This window comes from Schistocerca piceifrons, chromosome X (assembly GCF_021461385.2).
Source record: "Schistocerca piceifrons isolate TAMUIC-IGC-003096 chromosome X, iqSchPice1.1, whole genome shotgun sequence".
Lineage (NCBI taxonomy): Eukaryota > Metazoa > Arthropoda > Insecta > Orthoptera > Acrididae > Schistocerca > Schistocerca piceifrons.
In genome coordinates this window covers 786,971,936-786,990,671 of record NC_060149.1, presented here as the reverse complement: position 1 = coordinate 786,990,671, position 18,736 = coordinate 786,971,936, and the positions used below count along the sequence as shown (strand labels likewise).

At 42.3% G+C, this 18,736-nt stretch overlaps 1 protein-coding gene across 7 annotated transcripts in view; it reads right to left on the bottom strand.

The window, feature by feature from the left end:
- The window catches only part of LOC124721462 (ligand of Numb protein X 2-like), a 579,832-nt gene that overhangs the window by 159,158 nt on the left and 401,938 nt on the right, over window positions 1-18,736 (bottom strand). The gene's annotated exons all lie outside the window — the stretch shown is intronic.

Here is an 18,736-nt window from a genome sequence, read left to right as displayed (position 1 = left end):
TTTGCAGAAACTGAAGAAATTAGAAATACTCGTATCCAAACATTTACTCGTGTTGTTTCAAAGAAGTCGAAATCATTTAAACAGCTTGTTGTAAATTTCTGCATTTATATATTTGGCACCACAGTGTAGTTTCTGGCGATTTCTTTAATCACCAGTACAGTATAGCATTAGACGTAAAGAAATTGCTTTCTTTAAAGAGAAACAGTCTGATTAAACTTCACTACACATAAGAGCAAAGTTGATGTAATATTCGTTACCACATCGTGGAACAAAAAAATACGAACAATCAGCATCGTAAAGAAAGTAACGCAAAAAAATGAAAACGTGAAGATGTGGAGTAAACAATGAGTGGAATAAGAGCTAACCATCGAGCACGCAGCACGTCGCTGCAAATGATGGACTGCACACTGCAGTCCAGGTTACGCACTGCCACGGGTGTATCCCTTATAGAAAGGCCTTCCCCTACGGATGGTTTCACAAGTTTGACAACGAGCAGCTAACAGGGCACATAATGGAAGGCGAAATTTACTAGCATCCTCAAGAACAACGCACTTACGCTCGTGTATACGAACTTCCCAGGCAACGAATGTTATCCCGTCGCCTGTCTTTGGTGTTCGAGGCGTCTGCAAATAATTTAAGGTCAGCGACAGTGTCGGCCGTATACTCATCGGGAAAATGAAGAGGCTGAAGACGATGTACAACAGAATGCACAGCTCGTCAAAGTCGATCATTAAGTTATTCCCTACCAAAGCTACATCACGTGAGTGTGTGTTGGTAGATGCACTAATTATCGCATCCAAAACAAGTGAAACAAATATCCATTTGAAGTTGCAGAGAAATTAAAATGTTGTCAGAAAATTGCTACGCCACGCTGCAGTATGTATTCGGCAAGATACATTCACTTGAGCCTTTGATGACAGCCAGAACAGAGGCTAACAGCTACCGTGCGCTAAATACGTAAGCGAACCGTCTAGTTGGGTTTCTGAAGGTCCCGTAGCATCTTCTTTTCACAATGTTGTACAGTTGCGTGCCCTAAAACAAAAATATTAATCCGTTACCCACAATATAGTTAGTATACTGTCAAAAACAACGACTGGACTAGTTATACGATACGAATATCCCATAGATACGGGATACACAGCGAAGAGGAGAGGAGTAATGGAACTAAAATGTAATATCTATGTACCTATAAAAAGCGATAAGCTGTAAACCAATGGTAACTGACAGCAAGAACTATTAAAGTCATTCAAAAAGAAGCAGACTGCAGGCTGAAAAATGAAAACCGCTCAAGAGATCGTAACGCCATTGCCTACGGAAGGTGTGGGTAGTGGTGTACACGTTCCGCTTTTAACCCGCCCATGCTTGCCTGGTGGCCAGGCGGGCAGGCCGCCGCGCGTTGTCAACAGAACGGGCAGGCTGCTTCACTCCCAGCCAAGCCAAGCAGAACCCAACCCGGGCAGGCTGCGGGAAACTTGCTTGCCTGCCCATATTACTGCTGAGCTGCGCTACGCAGCCGTTTAGTCTGCGCGCGTCATTGTCGTATTATGAACGTTAATCAAAAGTTTTTATTTTACCTGAGCACCAAAAGACAAACCCCAACATTTTATATATATATATATATATATATATATATATATATATATATATATATATATATATATTAATTTCAGGTAAAAAAATATTGGGTTTTATTTGTATATTCTTCCTTTACGCGTATATTTCGGGCTTCTTATCTATATACATAAAAATTGCCAAATGTGTTGATAAGCGTAAAACTCGAGAACGGCTGGACCAATTCGGCTAAATTTTTTTTGCTGTGTTCGAAATTCTCAGGACAAGGTTTTTATGAAATAAAATTTTTCGAAAATCGACCGAAAAATTGGAAAATTTGAAAAAACTGAAAGTGCGTTTTCATTGTGTCCGTGTGTTTGTATTGCATACAATATTGATGAAATTTTGCACACTATACTTTGAAACCAAGAGGAAGGTCACAGTCTACATAAAATTTCGTATGGTGCATGGCAGAGGTTCCTTTACATAACGGAATTCGACAAATTGTACGTATTTATTCCGATCTTGATGAAATTTGGCACACTTGATATTCAAAGCAGGATGAAGGGCGCTGTCTGCTTAAAATTCTGAATGGTGCATGGCGGAGGGTACTTTACTTACACACTTCTACACCAACCTACAATTTTATTCCGATCTTGAAGAAATTTTGCACACTTGACCATGAAGAGGAACATCACTGCCTACATAATATTTCGGACAGTATATTGAATAGAGTATCTTACAAAAGATTTTGACATCGTTTGCGGGTTACCATAAAAGTTCACTATGTACGCATGTTTCCATGGAGAAGGTTTTTGAATATTTACACACACACACACACACACACACATATATATATATATATATATATATATATATATATATATATGTGTGTGTGTGTGTGTGTGTGTGTGTGTGTGTGTGTGTGTGTGTGTGTGAATCTGAAAATTCATTTCATTAACATCAAGGTTTTTTGCAGCCAATATAACACGTTCACTCAACCAAAAATGGTTTGCAACTGTTAAACGACATTTGCTGCGCGCGAATTGTCTAACACGATGACTGTGAATGTGTCAGACAGCTCTCAAATTTCAAAAAGATCATAAACATTTCGTTTAAAAGAAATATATATATATATATATTTCTTTTAAACGAAATGTTATATATATATATTTCTTTTAAACGAAATGTTTATGATATTTTTGAAATTTGAGAGCTGTCTGACATTTATATATATATATATATATATATATATATATATATATATCAGTTGCAAACCATTTTTGGTTGAGTGAACGTGTTATATTGGCTGCAAAAAAACCTTGATGTTAACGAAATGAATTTTCAGATTCAAAATATGACACCTGGCGAATTGCTGACATACAAGTCGGTTTATTCCGTTACTAACCAAGATGATGTAGTCAACTATACTACGGAATTTTTAAATTCGTTGGATTTCCCCGGATTACCGCCTCCCACTCTAATTAAGTCGTATCGGAAATTATCATGTTGCGAAAGGTAAACCAGCCAGGTCTTTGTAATGGCACCCGGCTTGTGGGGGAGAAATTAAAGAACAACGTAATCGAAGCCACAATTTTAAAAGGAAAGTACAAAGGTGAAGACAGTTTGATTCCAGTATCACTAAGATTCCGACCGACATGCCATTCGACTTTACACGGTTATAATTTCCAGTGCAGCTTACATTTGCCATGTCGATAGATAAATCGCAAGGGCAGTTGTTATGTTTGTGGCATTAAACTTGAAAATCATGTTTTTCACATGGCCATTTGTATGTCGCATATTCCCCTGTCGGGACACCTTCAACTTCATTTGTTTACGCACCAGAAAACAAAACTATCAATGGTGCGTATCAAAAAGTATTGCAGTAAATACTACCTATCAATAAACTTTGACACTGATTCACTGATCACCACAAAAGTTGGCAGATATATAAGAGTTTTCATAGATAGGTGAAGAGGAGATGAACTGAGGTGGCGGTTTCCAACAGAGAGAGGACGAGGAGAAGGATAGAGGGTGGGGGGAGATGGGCCAATGGATGGATTCAAAAATGGTTCAAATGGCCCTGAGCAATATGGGACTTAACTTCTGAGGTCATCAGTCCCCTAGAACTTAGAACTACTTAAACCTAACTAACCTAAGGACATTACACACATCCATGCCCGAGGCAGGATTCGAACCTGCAACCGTAGCGGTCGCGCGGTTCCAGACTGTAGCGCCTAGAACTGCTTGGCCACTCCGGCCGGCCAAGGGATGGGGAGAGGGGGGAGGTGATCAGAGAGATAGTGGGAGAGGACTAAATGGATAGAGAGAAAATAGGGGAGGGAAGATGGACTACGAGAGTATGGAATAAATAAATGCCCAGGCAACGCAATGCAGTCTGTGCTGCACTTTTCAACACCGAAACGGATGGATATTTGTACTAAAGAAGTGAACCTCCACCCCCCCCCAAAAAGAAGATTGGTCACCTCCCCAGAAGAATAAATTATCTACGCCCCTATTAACCACTGTACTGCAATGAGAACCAAATTAAGATTTTGTAAGTCTAGATTCTTTAACTTCAGTATGTTTCAGCCAAGTATGACACCAATTATATAAATATTTAACTACGTTTCCAGGATGTATTTTACTGGTTCTGTGAATTCATTCGAAGTTGGCAAAATCATTCTAAATTGCCAAAATGCATTTCAACAAAATCGAAGGAATTGTTTCGTATCCAGTTCGTCTAAAAACTATAGTACTGGGAATACAATGGCGACCCTGAGCCATTTTTTGCGGCTCCTACGTTTGCGTCATGAGAGTCCACACTTATAGTCTAGGTCTGCGTCATGAGGGACCATATTTCGGACCATCATGATGCAGACTAAGACGACGAGTGTTTACTTGCATGATGCAAACCTAAACGACGACTGTAGACCCTCATAACACAGACCTAAACGACGAGTCTGAATCCTCATGACGCAGATGTAGATGCTGTGGAGAGTGTCTCAGAGTTTCCATTATATTCCTACTACAACACATTCATTCATGGAAAAAGACGCTCTTCATTTTAGGAGTATTTGTAGTGTCTAGGTCTTCAGCATCTTGACTCTGCATGTGGGATTCCCCTTAATATAGAAATAGAAGAATAAAATTACATTTTGCAATGTGTGTGGAACTCAACAAAATAAATTGTAATTTAAACTCATAATGTGTATTGCCTTAATCCACAAATGAATATTTTATTTTGCAGAACACTTTTCAACATAAAATATTTACAAATTTTCCTTCAGTTCCCCTGAAAGTATTATTTAGGCCAAACCAAATACTCCTAAAAATATTTGCCTACCTTTGCAAACCCAAGTAACAGAAAATTGTTTACAAACAATAATTAATGTCACTTGGGAGGATTGAAATCAAAAAGTTTAGTCTCAAATAAAAATGAACTGTATGCATTACAAAATTTCTATCTCAGAAATTGACGCCCAGAAAGCACAAGAAAGAAAACTGCACTCTTAATTAGCAAATTTGCACTCAAACTCATAGTTTCCTGTTTAATGTTCTACTGTATTCTCAATGTGTCTGCTGATTAGTGTTTGAATTAATTATGACGAGATCGTTAAGTCTGTCTGCATTAAGACGTGATCGTTTTTCGCTAATTAGGTTTCCAGCGCAACTAAAAATTCTCTCGCTAGAAGCACTAGTGACTGGTATATTTAATATTTTTCTTGCCACACACGCAAGTCGAGGAAGTCGTTGGGAGTTATTTTTCCACCACTGTAGAATATCTCCGTCGTTCACACAGTGTTCTTGCCAGTATCTGCTGACTTCATCATGTAGGAGAGGAGACTCTTCTGCCCAGTCCTCAAATTTCGCCATTTTGTACGGCCCTGGATTTGTTTCTTGGGTGCTGTGATTGGGCACTTGCACTGAAACTGTACAGGTTCCAATTAATATTTGCAGAATAATGTGAAGATCGTACTACACATAGTTGAAATTATAATAGTTTTTAGATGATGCTATCATTTATCGTCCAGTAAAGTCACCAGAAGATCAAAACTAACTGCAGGACGATTTAAATAAAGTATATATTTTTGGTGTGAAAATTAGCAGTTGGCAATAAATAATGACAAGAGCGAGGTTATCCCTGTGTGTACTAAACTAAGTCCGTTAAACTTCGTTTACAAGATCAACCAGTCAAATCTAAAGGCTGTAGATTCTACTTAATACCTCTGATTACAATTACGACCTACTTAAATAGGAATGGACACACAGAAAATGCTGTAGGCGTTTTAATGCCGAAACACTCTTTTGGAGCATTGCTACGCAGTTGGAGAGCCTTACGATTGACGGAAGAGGTCGAAAGAGTCTAAATAAGCGCAGCTGGTTTGGTATTTTCGTGAAACAGGGGAAAGAGTGTCGCGGAAATTACACAAGAGTTGGGGTGGGAATCATTACAACAATGGCGTTTTTTAACGTGGCGCGATCTATAGATGAAATTTCGATGACCAACTTACACCTCCGAATTCGAAGATATATTGTTGAGTCCCATCTACATTGGAAGAAATGATCATCAGAATAAAATACAAAAAAGCAGCGCTCAGACTGAGAGATGTAGGTGTTCTATCCCGCGCGTTGTCAGGCGCAGCAAGCTGAGCGGGTCCCGTGAAGCTTGGCAGGCCTGCGGGAACCTAGGTAGCCCGGGCTTGCGGGAGCCCGTATCGCCCGCATTGCCCACTATGCCTCAGTACACGCGCACTCTTGTGTTTACGTCGCGGCAGGCTTAACTGCATGAATGGCTGCAGAGGAGCTAGGGGCTAGCTGGCTGCAAGGGGAATTTGTACACCTCTAGGTGTGGGAACGCTGAGGCGCGAAACTCGCCGCCAGAGGGATCCATCTAACGACAGAGCGAGCACGTGCACGTGTCAATGCTCCACCTAGCCAGGTAAAAATTTACCATCCCTCGGCTCTCTTCTTCACTACAATATGGTGCTCCAAACGTAAGAGTAAATTCTCAGAAATTTCTTCCCCAAAGAAAAGCCTATGTTTGATAGAAGTAGACTTGCTTTAGAAAGGTACATGCTACGTGGTAAACGCAGTCCTTAGATGATCATAGATATGGATCATCCATTGCGTCGGGCACACTGATAGCGAAGTCACTCTGACGCCCAATTATGTGACGTGTATAACAACCAGTCGACTTATGTGACATGTCTAACCACCAGAGAGGAGCGCAGCAGCTATCACTAATTAAACTTTAATAAACCTGTACGGACATCTGACAACTTTTGCCACACCTGCATTTCCAGTTTATCACGAGTAGTCTCCACATCGCACGCTTTCAGGCCTGACTCCGACACTAACATTTCCCCTATTATTTCCAAATACCACTCCCATGGGGTACACGGAAATAGCAACACTGGGGGAATGGATTTGGTGGAGGCCGTGCCTTTGCCTGCCACAATTTATATATATAATATATATATATATATATATATATATATATATATATATATATATATAATCTCGAACAATGGAAGCATTAGTGCTGGACCTGGACATGTGCTTATAATAAATATTCAGCAGACTTGAGTGGTTCGGGCTGATACCATTTTATGTCACTGCATCTTCGTCGATTCCTTCTCCATTGATTTTTTCACAGCATCTTGGTACATTTAATTCATTTCATCTAATTCAGTTACTCATGTACACTACTGGCCATTAAAGTTGCTACTTGGTACACCAAGAAGAAATGCAAATGATAAACGGGTATTCATTGGACAAATATATTATACTAGAACTGACATGTGATTACATTTTTACGCAATTTGGGTGCAAAGATCCTGAGAAATCAGTACCCAGAACAACCACCGTTCAGGAGGGTAATACGGAACGCCGTATTGGATCCCAACGGCCTCCTATCACTAGCAGTCGAAATGACATGCATTTTATCCTCATGGCTGTAACGGATCGTGCAGCCACGTCTCGATCCCTGAGTCAATAGATGGGGACGTTTGCAAGACAACAACCATCTGCACGAACATTTCGACGACGTTTTCAGCAGCATGGACTATCAGCTCGGAGACCATGGCTGCGGTTACCATTGACGCTGCATCACAGACAGGAGCGCCTGCGATGGTGTACTCAACGACGAACCTGGGTGCACGAATGGCAAAACGTCATTTCTTCGGATGAATCCAGGTTCTGTTTACAGCATCATGTTGGTCGCATCCGTGTTTGGCGACATCGCGGTGAACGCACATTGGAAGCGTGTATACGTCATCGCCGTACTGGAGTATCAGCCGGCGTGATGTTATGGGGTGCCATTGGTTACACGTCTCGGTCACCTCTTGTTCGCATTGACGGCACTTTGAACAGTGGACGTCACATTTCAGATGTGTTACGACCCGTGGCTCTACCCTTCATTCGATCCCTGCGAAACCCTACATTTCAACATGATAATGCACGACCGCATGTTGCAGGTCCTGTACGGGCCTTTCTGGATACAGAAAATGTTCGACTGCTGCCCTGGCCAGCACATTCTCCAGATCTCTCACCAACTGAAAACATGTGGTCAATGGTGGCCGAGCATCTGGCTCGTCGCAATACGCCAGTCACTACTCTTGATGAAATGTGGTTACGTGTTGAAGCTGCATGGGAAGCTGTACCCGTACATGCCATCCAAGTTCTGTTTGACTCAATGCCCAGGCGTATCAAGGCCGTATTACGGCCAGAGGTGGTTGTTCTGGGTACTGATTTCTCAAGATGTATGGCCAGCCGGAGTGGCCGAACGGTTCTAGACGCTTCAGTCTGGAACTGCGCGACCGCTACGGTCGCAGGTTCGAATCCTGCCTCGGGCATGGATGTGTGTAATGTCCTTAGGTTAGTTAGGTTTAAGTACAGGGTTATTACAAATGATTGAAGCGATTTCACAGCTCTTACAACAACTTTATTATTTGAGATATTTTCACAATGCTTTGCACACACATACAAAAACTCAAAAAGTTTTTTTAGGCATTCACAAATGTTCGATATGTGCCCCTTTAGTGATTCGGGAGACATCAAGCCGATAATAAATTTCCTCCCACACTCGGCGCAGCATGTCTCCAATGAATTCGAAAGCATCGTTGATGCGAGCTCGCAGTTCTGGCACGTTTCTTGGTAGAGGAGGTTTAAACACTGAATGTTTCACATAACCCCACAGAAAGAAATCGCATGGGGTTAAGTCGGGAGAGCGTGGAGGCCATGACATGAATTGCTGATCATGATCTCCACCACGACCGATCCATCGGTTTTCCAATCTCCTGTTGAAAGATGAAGTCGGCGCTGTCGGTCTCCAGTTGTGGCATGAGCCAATTTTCCAGCATGTCCAGATACACATGTCCTGTAACGTTTTTTTCGCAGAAGAAAAAGGGGCAGTAAACTTTAAACCGTGAGATTGCACAAAACACGTTAACTTTTGGTGAATTGCGAATTTGCTGCACGAATGCGTGAGGATTCTCTACCGCCCAGATTCGCACATTGTGTCTGTTCACTTCACCATTAAGAAAAAATGTTGCTTCATCACTGAAAACAAGTTTCGCACTGAACGCATCCTCTTCCATGAGCTGTTGCAACCGCGCCGAAAATTCAAAGCGTTTGACTTTGTCATCGGGTGTGAGGGCTTGTAGCAATTGTAAACGGTACGGCTTCTGCTTTAGCCTTTTCCGCAAGATTTTCCAAACCGTCGGCTGTGGTACGTTTAGCTCCCTGCTTGCTTTATTCGTCGACTTCCGCGGGCTACGCGTGAAACTTGCCCGCACGCGTTCAACCGTTTCTTCGCTCACTGCAGGCCGACCCGCTGATTTCCCCTTACAGAGGCATCCAGAAGCTTTAAACTGCGCATACCATCGCCGAATGGAGTTAGCAGTTGGTGGGTCTTTGTTGAACTTCGTCCTGAAGTGTCGTTGCACTGTTATGACTGACTGATGTGAGTGCATTTCAAGCACGACATACGCTTTCTCGGCTCCTGTCGCCATTTTGTCTCAATGCGCTCTCGAGCGCTCTGGCGGCAGAAACCTGAAGTGCGGCTTCAGCTGAACAAAACTTTATGAGTTTTTCTACGTATCTGTAGTGTCTCGTGACCATATGTCAATGAATGGAGCTACAGTGAATTTATGAAATCGCTTCAATCATTTGTAATAGCCCTGTATTTCTAAGTTCTAGAGGACTGATGACCTCAGAAATTAAGTCCCATATTGCTCAGAGCCATTTTCTCAGGATGTATACACCCAAATTGCGTGAAAATGTAATCACATGTCAGTTCTAGTATAATATATTGGTCCAATGAATACTCGTTTATTATCTGCATTTCTTCTTGGTGTAGCAATTTTAATGGCCAGTAGTGTATTACCAATAGACTTTGATGAGGAATTCCGTGACGCTCCAGCGCTTACTAAATGAACCGAGTCTTCCATATCTCCTAACTGATAAAGAGACCCACACTCATCAGGGCAAACAAATATTCAGCCTGGCAGCTGTTGTTCTGAGCAGAAATTTTATGTGAGGGTCCCACTTTTCGTTGCTCCAGACCATTACTTCTGTACATTTTATGGTATTTCCAGTAGTTTATCGACAATATTTTAAATGAGATGTAAGGGATATTCCTGCGCATTTACACAAAATACCTTACATTTACTTACTGTTGAGCGTTAACAACCAGTGTCGCACCAACAGTCGATCCGTTGCATATATCTATCAATTTTGTAACGATATTCAGCCGTTTCGAGTAACAGCCTCATGGAAACACTATATCATCCATATCTAACGCTGCCTTGAGGCACTCCTCAAGTTACTTTCACATATGACGACACTGTCCAGTTAAGATTGAAGAAACTGTTAGAGTGTCCTGAATCCAGTTAAACAGTTGGTCCGATATTTCGTAAGCTCGTATTTTGCTCACTAAGAGACACTTTGGCACTGTACAGAATCCCTTCTTGGGAAGTCGAGGAACACAATTAAGCTAGGCGCCATTATCTACGGCCCTGAGTAGTAATTATCTACGGTCGTGAGTAGTATACCAGAGTTCCTACAAGCGCAGGTAAACATAGGACGACACATCGCGTCTGGTGAGCACCGTTTCCAAAACGCACTAACAGGCGTCGAGAAAAATTGCAGGATCTCGGTAGGCTGCAGCCTTGTTGTTAATATGGACTTGTCGTATAACACTATAGCTGGTAAGTTGTAGGATAACAAAGCTGGTTCCCAGCGAGGTAACGATCTTATCACATCACGCATAATGTTACACATCCGGTGTCAGGTAACCCATTTGGGCTCCTTGGTGCCCCCAATCCCTCTTCCCCAGGGAACCACCAGTCCGCACCTCCTCACCCTCTCCCCTCCCTCCCCAACCTTCTGAACCAATGAGTATCACTCATTTTTGTATTTTCAACAATTTTACGTTTTTTCATTTTTTCGTATTTTATGCAATTAAAACAGCTCCATCCCAATCTTCCCATCGCCTCAACGTCATGTTGCTCTCAGGCAGTCACACTGCAGTAGGTACATCAGTCAATGAGAACACAGTAAAATGGAAAGCCCAATGGAACAAAAAGATTGAAGCTACCCCTCGTCCCCCTTATTACCCTTTATAACTGCTCAACTGTGTAGACCTCACCAGTCGAGGTCTGCGTATCATGGAGGAGACGTTCAGATTTGTCACATAAAAAATAATTTTATAGTGAAAGGGCTTAGAAATAATAACGATGACACAAAAGTTTAAAAAAAATGGTTCATATGGCTCTGAGCACTATGGGACTTAACAACTGAGGTCATCAGTCCCCTAGAACTTAGAACTACTTAAACCTAACTAACCCAAGGACATCACACACATCCATGCCGGAGGCAGGATTCGAACCTGCGACCGGAGCAGTCGCGCGGTTCCGGACTGAAGCGTCTAGAACCGCTCGGCCACCACGGCCAGCTACAAAAGTTAAATTTATGCTATATTATTAACAATATCTTTTTGCAATACAACTTTTAGCATAATTTTGTTGTTGTTTAGTAAGTGTTTTTCTCTTATTTGCAATCGTTTTTCATATATCTCAGTGTTTTTATGTATGAAGCTGTTGTTTCCATATATACAATAACTGCAAAGCTAACTTTTGTTATTGATGTATTTACACAACTAGTTTTTCTTACAAGTTCTTAAACTTTAAGGTTGCCCACCACCACCAGGAGCAAAGTCATTTCATCGTATACGCCAAAATCGAGGGCCTCCTAGCTCCTGTGGCGCATTACGAAGAAGACCGACTGTCTCCCATACAACCTTCATAGAGCAACATGTACCATACGCGGCCGCCTATAAACTCGTATGCTACGACTCCAGTTGCAACAACTTCGAATCATACATTGGGGCTTATTCTTCTAGATATTTTCTTGCTGAACTCGAAAAACTTGCGTCGGAAGTTGGTGGCAGTTATTGCGACAACATTCTTATGATTGACTCACAAGAGAAAGATGCCTTGTAGGAACAGTCTATTGATTGTCATATTTGTGGTCCGTCGTCGGATAGAGAAGTGAAAATTTCAAGTAGACGCTATTGTCATCTAACGGAGGATTCCATGACACAGTTCACAACTTGAAGTATTAACTACAATGACACATACCTCTCAGCACTGAGGTAGAGCGGGCTCTGAACCTTTTGTCTGCAAAGGTTTAATACATTCAGGGGCAACTATATATTTAGGGGCAAATTATCCCTCGTCTCTTACCCCAGTGTTATGCTAATTGATTTATGACCCCTGACGACAATTCATCCAGAAAATTAAAATGAAATGAACACCCTTAGCTGTTTCCAGGATTTGACATACGTCAACGGGGACAGATGAAAATGTGTGCCCCGACCGGGACTCGAACCCGGGATCTCCTGCTTACATGGCAGACGCTCTATCCATCTGAGCCACGGAGGACACAGAGGATAGTGCGACATTAGGGATTTATCTCTGGCATGCCTCCCGCGAAACCCACATTCTCAACGTATTGTCACGCACTACATTCGTAGTGCCCCCGCCCATTATACTCATTACTCGAGGTGCGTTGCCGATTCCCGTAAGAGTTCGGGCACTGTTTGTGCATTCGCACAGAAGAAGAAGATGGTCAAATGGCCGGTGAGCCTTAACTATATACTAAGATGGTATCTGTTCTTTCGGACAGATACCATTGTTGACCATGCAGCTCGTTAGAATGAAATTACAATGAAATGAACATCCTTAGCTGATTACAGGCGTTGACATATGGGACTCGAACCAGGGATCTCCTGCTTACATGGCAGACGCTCTATCCATCTGAGCCACCGAGAACACACAGGATAGTGCGACTGCAGGGATTTATCTCTGACACGCCTCCCGCGAAACCCACATTCTCAACGTGTTGTCCCGCACTACATTCGTAGTGCCCCCGCCCATTATACTCATTACTCGAGGTGCGTTGCCGATTCCCGTAAGAGTTCGGGCACTGTTTGTGCATTCGCACAGAAGAAGAAGATGGTCAAGTGGCCGGTGAGCCCCTATTCCTCCCCATCACCTGCCCCTCTGGGAAATCCCCAACTCGCCCCCCTACCGCTCGTCGATATGAGCACACTTTTGATATCAAATGAATTGAATGATTAATTAAACTGATCAATTAATTACCCACTCCCCCTCTGGGAAACCCCCAGCCCTCCCCTCCCCGCCGGCCGGGGTGGCCAAGCGGTTAAAGGCGCTACAGTTTGGAACCGCGCGACCGCTACGGTCGCAGGTTCGAATCCTGCCTCGGGCATGGATGTGTGTGATGTCTTTAGGTTAGTTAGGTTTAAGTAGTTCTAAGTTCTAGGGGACTGATTACCTTAGAAGTTAAGTCCCATAGTGCTCAGAGCCATTTGAACCTCCCCTCCCGATCTGGAAATTGGTGGGAAAAAGCCTCTGTCTGTGATGAAGGGTCTCACGACACAAAATTCAAATCATTGTCAATAATATATTGTTCAATTGAATTTGCTTATGCTTTATTTAATCAGTTTGTGGAAGACAAGGCTCCTCCCTTCCCCACCCCCACTTCCCATGACGTAATAACTATAAACAGCAAAGAACTTAATGAAGTGCGGTATATTAGCCACCATTTTGGTTCACCCGTACGCCTGGCTGTCGTCCGGGTGACTTGGCACACTTTGGCGCATGCATCTGCCACACCGCAGAGGTCGGGGCGCTACCGAGGCTGTAGTTCCATCGCGCCACCACTAGGCAGCAGCATCGTTCCAATTGGCTTCCCACCCCTAAATCGCTCACTCCGTGCTGAGCTGTCGGACACGAAGGATTTTACTATGGAGCACTCATGCGAGGATCACAGGAAAAAAAGTGACAGCTGTTGCGGTATAGTATGCATTTTGCTGGATATTTTAGCTCAGTTTGGAACTATGTCACTGCAGTCTCCCGGTATGTAGTGTCCTCCAGAGAACGTAGAGTCGTAATGTATTCAACTGAGGAGATGTTGAGAGAGGAGTTAAATAAGTGTATTACCTGTAAGCATACAGCTGAGGACTCCATCCATAGTATCCCACACGAGGAACGGAAGGAGGTGATAATGATGAGCATAGGTGGATTACTTTTCAGCAAATAATGATAATACATTTCGCAATTTTTTTTAATGGCCAGTCACATGACAGTGCAAGAGTGTTATCCATCTCGTCCACCCCTGGACATTTACTGTGCTGGCCTGACGCTATCGAGGGATATGTTCTGCAGGTAGATCAGGAATATTCCACCCACCTACACGATGAGCATAGCGACTTGCCACTATGTCCGGAGCGCCTAGTCCGCCAAAATGGTTCCATCCCAAAGCTGTTGTCAACGCTGGGGAATAAACAACGTTATATAATTCACTACAGAAACCTGCAGCAGTATCTGAAGTTGGTGATGTGACTTTTTATTACCACACACGGAATCTCTTTCAACTAAGTCCTCACGACATGTGAGTTCGAAGAAGACTTTGAGAAATAAATGAATAATTCAACTTTCGGAAAAATCATGCAGAAAGTTTGAGAATACTGTAAATTTCATTTAGTTTACCGATGGAATGGGTGTTATGGCGTATGAGATTATGTCTCCAGACCAAATTTCAAACAGGTCACCATCTTCAATGAATAACTAGTCACTGTGGAAATGCCTAAGGTTTCAGTGCAGTTCACGGAAACTGTCTGTATCAGTATGTGCGTTCCGGATTTCACCAAACTTCACATATACCGCTATAAGTTTACAAAGTCTGACTCAGCCGACCCCAAGTTGCTTTGTATGGGTACAGACAGTTTCATCTCCTAGGTGATAGGCTACGATCGATATGATGTAATTAGATCATCATCATCATCATCATTTAAGACTGATTATGCTTTCAGCGTTCATTCTGGAGCATAGCCTCCCTTATACAGTTCCTCCATGATCCCCTATTCAGTGCTAACATTGGTGCCTCTTCTGATGTTAAACCTATTACTTCAAAATCATTCTTAACCGAATCCAGGTACCTTCTTCTCGGTCTGCCCCGACTCCTCCTACCCTCTACTGCTGAACCCATGAGTCTCTTGGGTAACCTTGCTTCTCCCATGCGTGTAACATGACCCCACCATCTAAGCCTGTTCGCCCTGACTGCTACATCTATAGCGTTCATTCCCAGTGTTTCTTTGATTTCCTCATTGTGGACACCCTCCTGCCATTGTTCCCATCTACTAGTACCTGCAATCATCCTAGCTACTTTCATATCCGTAACCTCAACCTTGTTGATAAGGTAACCTGAATCCACCCAGCTTTCTCTCCCGTACAACGAAGTTGGTCGAAAGATTGAACGGTGCACAGATAACTTAGTCTTGGTACTGACTTCCTTCTTGCAGAAGAGAGCAGATCGTAGCTGAGCGCTCACTGCATTAGCTTTGCTACACCTCGCTTCCAATTCTTTCACTATATTGCCATCCTGTGAGAATATGCATCCTAAGTACTTGAAACCGTCCACCTGTTCTAACTTTGTTCCTCCTATTTGGCACTCAATCCGTTTATATTTCTTTCCCACTGACATTAGTTTCGTTTTGGAGATGCTAATCTTCATACCATAGTCCTTACATTTCTGATCTAGCTCTGAAATATTACTTTGCAAACTTTCAATCGAATCTGCCATCACAACTAAGCCATCCGCATATGCAAGACTGCTTATTTTGTGTTCACATATCTTAATCTCACCCAGCCAGTCTATTGCTTTCAACATATGATCCATAAATAATATGAACAACAGTGGAGACAGGTTGCAGCCTTGTCTTACCCCTGAAACTACTCTGAACCATGAACTCAATTTACCATCAACTCTAACTGCTGCCTGACTATCCATGTAAAGACCTTTAATTGCTTGCAAAAGTTTGCCTCCTATTCCATAATCTTGTAGAACAGACAATAACTTCCTCCTAGGAACCTGGTCATATGCCTTTTCTAGATCTATAAAGCATAGATACAATTCCCTGTTCCACTCATAACACTTCTCCATTATTTGCCGTAAGCTAAAGATCTGGTCCTGACAACCTCTAAGAGGCCTAAACCTACATTGATTTTCATCCAATTGGTCCTCAACTAATACTCGCACTTTCCTTTCAACAATACCTGAGAAGATTTTACCCACAATGCTGATTAAAGAGATACCTCTGTAGTTGTTACAATCTTTTCTGTTTCCATGTTTAAAGATTGGTGTGATTACTGCTTTTGTCCAGTCTGATGGAACCTGTCCCGACTCCCAGGCCATTTCAATATTTATTAGATTCAATCACAAAATCTTTGACACATCTCGATATGCAGCAAATAATCCTTTTTCAATAACGCTTCAAAAAAAAGTTATCGGCCCGATGAAGGATGAGGCGAATGGTTCAATGATTATGAAGTTTGTGGGGCTCATATAAAAAGTGCACACCTACCGTATAGATACAGGTGTCACCCAGAGACGGGTTAAGGGTGTGCATTGTGTGGCCTGAAAGGCTGTCACGATCGAAAATTACAAGAAGTGCCTTCTAGAGGGCACTGGTGCAGCTCCACACATGGTGTGTCAAGTAATCTTTGTATCGATCATGTATGGAATAGTTTGATGAGCAGTTTATCATAGTTCTGTTAAAAATGTGTGTGAAATCTTATGGGACTTAACTGCTAAGGTCATCAGTCCCTAAGCCTACAAACTACTTAACCTAAATTATCCTAAGGACAAAGACACACACCCACGCCCGAGGGAGGACTCGAACCTCCGTCGGGACCAGCCGCACAGTCCATTGTCATAGTTCTGTGTGTGTGTGTGTGTGTGTGTGTGTGTGTGTGTGTGTGAATATGACTGTCACATTGCTTGGTTGGTTGATTTGAGGGGAGGGGACCAAACAGCGAGATCATCAGTCCCATTGGATTAGGGAAGGATGGGGAAGGAAGTCGGCCGTGCCCTTTCAAAGGAACCAGTCAGGTAAATCACAGAAAACCTATATCACGATGGCTGGACACTTGTTTAATCGTTATCCTTCCGAATGGGAGTCCAGTGTGCTAACCACAGCGCCACCTTGCTTGATGCCTCATTGCACAATATATGTGTCTATATAATGTCCGCACACTATGTGTGCTTGTACAAATATTTTGTGTGTGTGTGTGTGTGTGATTTGTTCTTCGCCTGCTGCTGCTACTGCTAGTCCCCTATTTCCCATGTACCCCATATGGTATACAGAGATATCATCGACTGAAATGTAAATACAAATAAATTATTAAGAAATGTAAATACTGTATACAGAACGATCAGAAAAAAGTAAATATTAAATGGTGACGAAATCAATCAGAAAGGAAATGTAAATATTGTATAAAAGCGTATATAGAAACAAACTGGAAAATATAGTATTTAAGTTCCAGTATCTGACTGTCATAAGAAGAGAATATCTCTGCAGCGCTAGTTGTGTATATACATCAACAAAAAATTGTAAAAAAATAGCTTTGCAAATTACTGTATATACGAAAAAAATAGCGTCGTATATAAACACACTGAGATGTGTCATCAAAAACCATTATAAAGAAGAGAAAAATATTGTCAAGAAATAACAAAAAATGATTGTAAAAACTTGTATTGCGAAAAAGATGTTAATAATAAACCATAAAATTAATTTTATGCCATTGTTATTATTCATAAACCCTTTCACTATAGAATTATTTTTTATGTAACAAATCTGAACACCCCCCCCCCTCCCCCATGATATACAGACATCAACTGACGAGGTCTGCATAGTTGAACAGTTACTAAGGATGATAAGGCAGAGGAGAGGGAGCGAGAATCTTATTGGTCCATTGTGTTTCCCATTATTTTACTATGTTCCCATTGTCTGAGAGACATATCGCATTGTGACTGGCTGAGAGCAACATGGTGACGATGTGACATCAAAAACATCGGGATGGACCTCTTGTAATTGGGTAATATACGAAAAAAATGTGGAAAAAGGTGAAATTGTTGAAAATACGAAAATGGGCGAATAATACGTAAAATTGAGGAAGGATGGAAGCACTTACATATCTGTCTGGATGTGGTCTTTGCTGGTGCATCTAATGACGTAACAGTAAACTGGTAGTAACAAACAGAAATCACGTGATGTGACTTTACGTATCTTGTTATTAAAAAATAGATAGTGTCTGATCCTCTCCCTATGCTGTCCAGCTCCTGTGTGACCCCTCACTTCCAAGTGAGCCCGTTATAAAAGATGAAGGTGCGGTAGAGGTACTTGACCGTAACTGGTTCAGAGAGTGGGGGGTGGGGAGGGGCTGGTGACTCTCCTGCGTTACCTCGATCAATTCCCGATGGTTCCCTGGGGAGAGGGAGTGGAGGCACTGAGGAGCCCACGCGGCCGACCTGTCGCCGCGTATGTAACATGACACCGGATTTGATAAGATCGTTATCTCACCGGGAATCGGCTTTCCTATCCTACTACTAATCAATCTCGACGTTACCATATCAAGTCACTGCGGCCTACCGCAGTTGTGTTCAGCATTTTAGATTCTGTTCCTCAATTCCTTATTCTTAATGATTCGCCGTAGAAGTTCTTCATTGGTAATTCATTGTGCCCAGGATATTTCTAGAACTCGTCAATAAACCACATTTAGAATGCCTCAGATTTCTTCACTGTTGCCTTATTAAGTGT